The 7,609-nt window shown below is 41.5% G+C and overlaps 1 protein-coding gene across 1 annotated transcript in view; it reads right to left on the bottom strand.

Annotated features, from left to right (window-relative positions):
• The window catches only part of Dic1 (Dicarboxylate carrier 1), a 60,368-nt gene extending 53,741 nt beyond the window's left edge, over positions 1-6,627 (bottom strand). Inside the window, exon 1 of the mRNA XM_068365133.1 lies at positions 6,469-6,627. The gene's annotated coding sequence lies outside the window, so the exon portion shown is untranslated. The remainder of the gene's footprint in view (positions 1-6,468) is intronic.
• Positions 6,628-7,609: the final 982 nt, after the last annotated feature.

Below are 7,609 nucleotides of genomic sequence, written 5' to 3'. Positions count from 1 at the left end.
ATGTTATAACCCTTAAGAGGGGACTCAGTCGGATGCTTCTTCCAAAGATTTGTATGCTCTCGTAATAGTCTCTCATAACCAAAAAGAGAAGGTGCTTTTGGTTGTTCCCTTATTGTTTCCACCTGTGCTTACAAACTAGTAAGGGACGAGAGGGCAAAAGGATGAAGTCCTCTTGACAGACTGCCCTTACAGGACAAATTAACAGACTGTCTGGATCATCAGTTATCTCCTTGATTGCTGAAATTGTAAAGGAGTCAAACTGATTCTAGGTCATAGATGGATTTGGGTCGTAGTTCTGAATTCTGCCGCAATAGAAAAAGACAGATCTTTCCACCTATTGGAGTGTGACATTAAGTGAGACAGACCATGTAGTTTGCTCACTCTCTTAAATGATGCTAGAGCTAAGAGAAACTGTTTCAAATGTAAGGTCCCTGTCTGATGCTCTGCAAAGAGATTAGTAAGGTGTTGACTTTAGGGACCTTAAAACCTTTAACACATTCCAGAACAGGAATTCAAGTTCCCAAGGTAGGCAAGACTGCTTAAAGCTTCTGATTAAAGCAGAGAGTTCCCACATGAAGGAGAGGTCAATTTCTTTCAGTCTGAAGACCTGGATTAAAGCTGAGCGATAGCCTTTATCCGCTGTGACTGAGAGAAGTTTTCCCCCTTAGAAAAACTAAAAAGTCTGCGATTAGTGGTTTAGTGGCCTTGAGTAGAGTAATGCTCCTTCTATAACACAAAGCACAGAAAAGTGACCCCTTTGCCATATAGACTACTGAGAAGGAATTGCGGAGGTATCCTGAATGTTGCTCCACAGTTGGCCTCGAAAAGCCTTTCTTTTGGAGGAGGTGCTGGATAACCTCCAGCCATGAAAAGAGAGACAGTGAGCTGCTTCATGTAACTTTTTCATGCGAGGCCAACCAATCTGGAAGTTCTTTTGGAATTTTGATGAGAAGATCTAGAAGGTCCAGATATCACTCCACTTGTGGTCCCATTGGTGCGACTAGCATTGCTCTTAGATATTGTGACAGCCTGATCTTATTCAAGTCTTGACGGATCAGGTAGAACAGGGAAATGCATGGACATCCATCATACCATACCAAAGGTGTTGGAAAATTACTTCCATTACTGCTGCTGGATCTAGGATGGGAGAACAATACACAGATAGTTTGTTGTTCCAATAAATGGGGAATACATCTATGATTGGAGAGCCCCACAAATTCAGGAGACTTTGCCACTAGAGGATCCAAAGACCATTCTGAACCAACTATCATCCATAGTCGGCTCAGATTGTTTGCTATCACATTCTCTTTCCCTAGAATGAATCAGGATGAAAGATGTACAGCATTTACTTGTGCGCAGTGTTGCATTCCTACTGCCAACTGACCGAGGAGACAGGATATGGAGCCCCCTGTTTGTAGACATAGGTCACTATAATCATGTCGCTCATGAACACTCCCGAATGATCTTTTATCGTATCTGTAAAGTGAAGTAATACTAGATACGATGCCTCAAGTTCCAGATGGTTTATGTAGAAAGACTTGTCCTCCTGCGACTATAGTCCTGAAACTTGTTCCTCCCTCAGATGAGCTCCACATCCCTGGTAAGAAGCATCAGAAAAGATTAGAAAATCCAAAGTTGGAATCTGTAAAGGCAATCCAGCAAACAGATTCCCCTCCATCAGCCACCATGAGAGATCTGTTCTCATATCTCAAGGGATCTTCACAATAGCTGATGGCTGAGTCTGAGTTTTGTGAGTATTTGGCTTTTCAGTATACTGGACTGAGCAAAGATGCATCCTCCCGAAGGGTACCTGTTTCTATAGGGAGGCACAATGACCCAGAAGCTTCTCCCAGAAGTGAGCTGGAAGGAAATCCTTCTCACGGAAAGATGTTATGATCTGTCTGAAATGTAAGGAACTCTCTGAAGATGGAAATACAATTGCTTGGACCATATCTATGCCCATGCCCAAGTACTGTACTGTAAATGACACTGTGGGTCAAGTCTTGACTTCTCATAATTTAGATGGGATTCCCAGGTCACAGTAAACTTCAGGAAGAAGCTTTCTCTGGTAGATAAGCTGAGATCTTGACTTTGTTAGTAGGAGCCAGTCATCCCAGTATCACAGTAGTCTTATTCTCATGGCATGTCCCCATGAGGAGACGAGAGGGAATAAGCGAATGAACACCTGTGGGGCTCTTGATATGAAGGAGTACAATCACTTGAACTCATAAGTTTTTTCTCTGAAAATAAAACACAGGTACTTCCTTGATATCGGAAGGACTGGGATCTGAAAATATGCATTCTGAAGGTCTAAGATCAGCAAGAAGTCATTCTCTCTTGTAGCCTGTATCACTGTGCTGGGGGTCTACATCAGTGGTAACGTGTTTGCCTAGCATTCGCAAGGCAAGAGATCGATCGATCCCGCCCAGGACCGTGAGTTTAAACTGTTTACCGGGGAGGCTACTGCTATGGTAAGGCACCACAGTGGGGGGTTGGGCTTGCCCGGCTGACGTTCTGGTGAGTATCTATTCTGATGGAACTGGAACTGAAACCAGACACCTTTAACCTTTAAGGTCTATGACAGGTTTCCAGCCTCCCAATAATTTCTCCAATATGAAGAGGTTGCTGAAGAAAGCTGGGGGCCTGTCGAAGACTTCCTCTACTTCTTCCTTCTCCAGTATCTGTAATATCTCTTTCTCCAAGAGCAACTGTTTTTTAGATCCCAACAAATACAATGATGGGATTGTCAGAGTCTGATTTAATGGAGGGTGACAGCTTACAAATGGGATGTGAAATCCTGAGCAAAGAACTTCTACAGCAATCTGCCCTGATGAACTGCAACTTTGCAGGCATCCCCCTACAGGTAATAGTCTGTGTATCTCCTATCCCTAACAGGTATCTTGACGCAGTCGATTCCTGCGACCGGAGGGATGCCCCTTGTGCCGAAAGGAAGTCGAGGGTTCTGACTGTCTTTTATACTGTTAGTGATTGTCCGATTCTGACAAACGACATGGAGGAGATTGTAGGGGGAAGGCCTTGGCATTTGCTGAGAAGGAGCTGAAAATTTAGATACTTTAGCTCTTCTCAGGAAGGATGTTTGGCTGCTCCTCTCACATTTCTCCACCACCACTGCTACTTTGGCTGGTGGGGAAAGAGTTGAATAACGTGATGTCAGAGTTCCTCAAGTTAAAGGGATCTCTATGAATAATATGCCATGGGGACTTTGTACTTACTGCATCTCTCCTCTTTAGTATGCAGTTGCCCCAGATAAAGGCTGTCTGATGGAGTACAAAGTATAAAGCTTTTGCCCCCCATCTGACAAGGTCTTCTAACTCATTTCTCGTATTAGGAACGGTGAGATTTTCTGATACCGCTAAGTATAAAATTGCTTCTGACCAATGGTCTAGCCAGGAGCAAGCTGATGCCTTTATATTCTGCAGCTCGGTGGCATAAAAGGGTGTGTAAGTTCCCACTGGGCATACCTGATGTCAAGTTCACAACGTCCGGGTTGCTTGGAAGCAGACTAGGATGTGCTTCTGTGTGCACATAAAACTTCCTTTATCTAGATGAAGCAGGAGGAGGTAGTTTCATTGCCCGACTAGTTCTTAAAGAGTTCTCTGCACCCAAGATCTGCTTATTAATAAGGTCCAAATTGTCTTTAGCCTAGTTCGATAGCGGGACACTGAACTTGCGGTGAGCGTTTTATGGTTCTGGGAAGAAACCTTCTATTGTGCAATGTCTTAATATTACTTGGGCATGAGGTGGTTTGCTCATTCCATTGATACGTCGTATAAGACTCATGATTTTTAGGAAATGAGATGCCTCCCCTGGTTCCGATGAAGGTACCACTAGAGTAGCGACACATGTTGCTTCTGCTGCCACTTCAACTTTGTTCAGAAGAGTCCTCAATACATATTTGGGGATCTGTTTCTATGACTTGGCTCTGATGGTCCGGTATCTTCTTTTGGAAAGGCTCTAGAGTTTATAACACTCCCTTAAAAGTCTTTCCTCTCTTGTCTCGCTCCTGATAGACATGCTGGTGTTAAGAGGAAAGAATGGTTATGAACTCTCTTATGAGCCAAAGACTTGTGTCCATAATAAGGTGGAGATGGGAGGAAAGGCTTTGTCTCCCTCTCTGACATCAAATATTGTGGTGACAATTCAGATCTCTCATGCGTATCCCACCAAAACTTCCTATATCTGTAGGCAAAATATGGGGGAAATCAGATCTATGTCTTTTGAGGGAATGTTGTTCCCAATAGGCAGACTGGGAGATACGCAAGGAAATGGTGGATATGGTTCTACAGTCCTTTTCCTTTTCCGTGGAGTCAATGGTTTTACCTGTAAATTGGAAAAATCCTTAGAAATTTTGGGATTAAACCTCAATATGGATTTACTGTTTTCTTCTCTGGGTATACAGGTATCTGAAAAAGAATATATCGATCTAGTTGATAGTGAGTTTATCACATACAGTACATGCTTGGGCATGTTGCTGACATTCTTGGAATGGCGGCTGCGTATTCTACCTGCACGCACATATTGTTAGTGGCGAGTTCAGTTGCTGCGTTAACTGCGGGATGTGTGCTTGTAGCAGCGAGTTCAGGCAGAGCATGTGCATTCCTATTTTGTGCCATAGTTGGCGGAAGCTTTTCTGTACCTGCCTGAGGAAAAGGACACAGGTTGTTTGTGTATCTGCGGACAGAGAAAGATTACTCCTCACACTGAGCTTATAAGGCCAATCTTTCTGTTCATTTTGCACTTATAACTCTCGTGAGGAGTTTGAAAGTATTGATACCTTTCCAGGGGAAACATTAGCAACTTCCTTCCCCGAGAAAACTTACCTTTCCAGGCCTTCGGGTGTTACTGGTAGGCCCAACTCTTAATGGGATCTCACTGGAGAATAATATAACTCTCCTAGTCATAGGGGAAATACCTGATGTTCAATCGCCAAACGGTGCAAAGACCACGTTGGCATGCCATTAGCGTGGAAAAATCAGCAACATGTAAGAGAAATCTCCTTGGTCTCCTACATCTGAAATAAAAAGCTGTTCCCCCAAGCTTAGCACACTCATTGGTGGGGATGGGGGCCTGTTATGATTTATAAACTCTAGAGAATGAATCCTACTCTGGTTGATTAATTGTCAAAGCCAGAGGGTCATAATCACCCTGAATATTCTTCGCCTCACTATGCACAATCTGAGATATATCATCTACAAATTCCTGTTTGATCAAATGGCCCCCATCCTTTATTATTGGCGTCTCTGGGAATTCTGACAACAAAGGGTTAGACAGGGAAAAGGCAGGACTTGTCAGAGAAATTTTCTGTTTCCTGTCCTCTTTGGAGGAAGAAGCAGAGGGGGAACAATCCGCTTTTGCCTTTTGCCTTCTCTTTATGATAGCTACTAAATTATTAAAATTATTGCAGAATCAATTTTTTTCAGTAAAAAGAGCATTATAAGATTCTTTTTCTTTAACAAAATTTAATAGTTTTCATTCTTCAATGCTTCTATACTCGTAAAAGTACCACAAAGACGACCTTCAAGGCCAGGGCAGGTTCTCATACATACTTGAGAAGCACTCATGATCGCAAGGAACTGAAACAAAAAGCATAAATGCACAATGTGGACAGCGATGGAGCCCACATCCATTCGTCACAATGACCAAGAGTAAAGTGATTACTGACCCACAGGCTTCTAAACACCTACCTAGCGCAAGTGGAAACAGAGGGCAACCATATAATAAAACCAGATTCAATGGATTTCTACAATTTTAGTCATAACAAAACAGCAATAAAGTAAACCCACATAAATGATGAGGGTTTGTATTCCTGTAGCAACAAAGCAATTTTTATATCATGTACAGTATTTAAAATGGTTTTCTTATTCTTTTGAATCAATTCTAAGACAAATTTTATATCCAACTGTCAGTGACATAAGACAGTTTTAATTTAAAGTTCAAAGCTTGTCTCTATAGTCATTTCCTATTCGTTCTTCGGTTTATGAACAGACTTTAACAGAAAGTTTAGTTTTGAGGGATACAGCAACAGTCAGAAAAGTCTTTCAGACCTAGGATAATCCTAACACTTGTGTCAAAAGATATCTTTAAATCTACAGCACCTATATACTACCTGTAGAGAAACATTGTTCTCCTAAACTAACTCTACTCTTACTATACTTCAGTTAAATCTATTTCCCGACAACATGACTACACCAACCTAACAGGCTCTTAGCTTATTAACAAAATAACGGGGTATGATTAACGATGTAATCCAAGTGTACATTTCATGTCTAAAGGCAGGTCTGTACCCAGTTCCTGTTTGAGTAATCCCTCAACAATCATGGCTCTTGTTACTGTTTAGACTTACAATGCATAATGTAAATGGTCTACAGTAGTTACAAAGGATACCATTGTACCAAAAAGTCGGTAAATTAATCAATTTACTCAAACCAATGCTTACAGATTACTTACCTAACAAAGAAGGTTTCAATTTTAACGGAATTCCCTATGAATAATGTTCGATGTTTTGGCAACTGGTTTAGGAAGCACAATTGTTTTCAAAGGCTGAAATCAGCATCTTTCACATCCCGAAACATCTCTGCAAGGTCCTACCACATAAAGATGGCATACCTGTCAAAAAGATAAAAAACATTGTACAAGTGTCTACGTAGAATAGGCATATCAGTATAATACATGATGTTGAACTGTTAAAAGTACCACAGCTTTAACGAACTACCTTTTTTAGCAGTAATTCTGAATTACATTTCCTTATACAGTACTGAAGGAAGGGCAACTTCTTTAGAAAATCTTTCATTTCATCAATATCATTCAATTCTTAACACATCATAGAATTAGTAGGTTGGCCTCGGCACCAGCCACCCATTGAGATACTACCTCTAGAGAGTTATGGGGCTTTTGACTGGCCAGACAATAGTACATTGGAGCCTTCTCTCTGGTTACGGTTCATTTTCCTTTTGCCTACACAGTCACTCACTCTCTCTACATATTCTCCTCTGCCTCATATACCTGACAACACAGAGATTGCCAAACAATTCTTCTTACAGCACTGTAACTGTTCAGTGGCCACTTTCATCTTTGTAAGAGTAGAAGCAACTCTTTAGCTATGGTAAGCAGCTCTTCTAGGAGAAGGACACTCCAAAATCAAACCATTGTTCTCTAGTCTTGGGTAGTGCCATAGTCTCTGTACCATGGTCTTCCACTGTCTTGGGTTAGAGTTCTCTTTCTTGAGGGTGCACTCGGGCACACTATTCTATCTTAATTCCCTTCCTCTTGTTTTGTTAAAGTTTTTATAGTTTATATAGGAGAAATGTTATTTTCATTAGTAAAATAAATTTTTGAATATACTTACCCGATAATCATGTAGCTGTCAACTCCGTTGCCCGACAGAATTCTACGGGAGGGATACGCCAGCTATCACTATACTAGAAGGGGGTGTACTCACAAGCGCCACCTGTGGCCAGGTACTACAGTACTTGTTGTTGACGCCACCTCACTTTTTCCTCGGTCCACTGGTTCTCTATGGGGAGGAAGGGTGGGTCAATTAAATCATGATTATCGGGTAAGTATATTCAAAAATTTATTTTACTAATGA

This window comes from Palaemon carinicauda, chromosome 42, assembly GCF_036898095.1.
Source record: "Palaemon carinicauda isolate YSFRI2023 chromosome 42, ASM3689809v2, whole genome shotgun sequence".
In the NCBI taxonomy this organism is placed as follows: Eukaryota; Metazoa; Arthropoda; class Malacostraca; order Decapoda; family Palaemonidae; genus Palaemon; species Palaemon carinicauda.
Note: the sequence above shows the minus strand (reverse complement) of the source record. Positions and strands in the feature narration are given on the sequence as shown.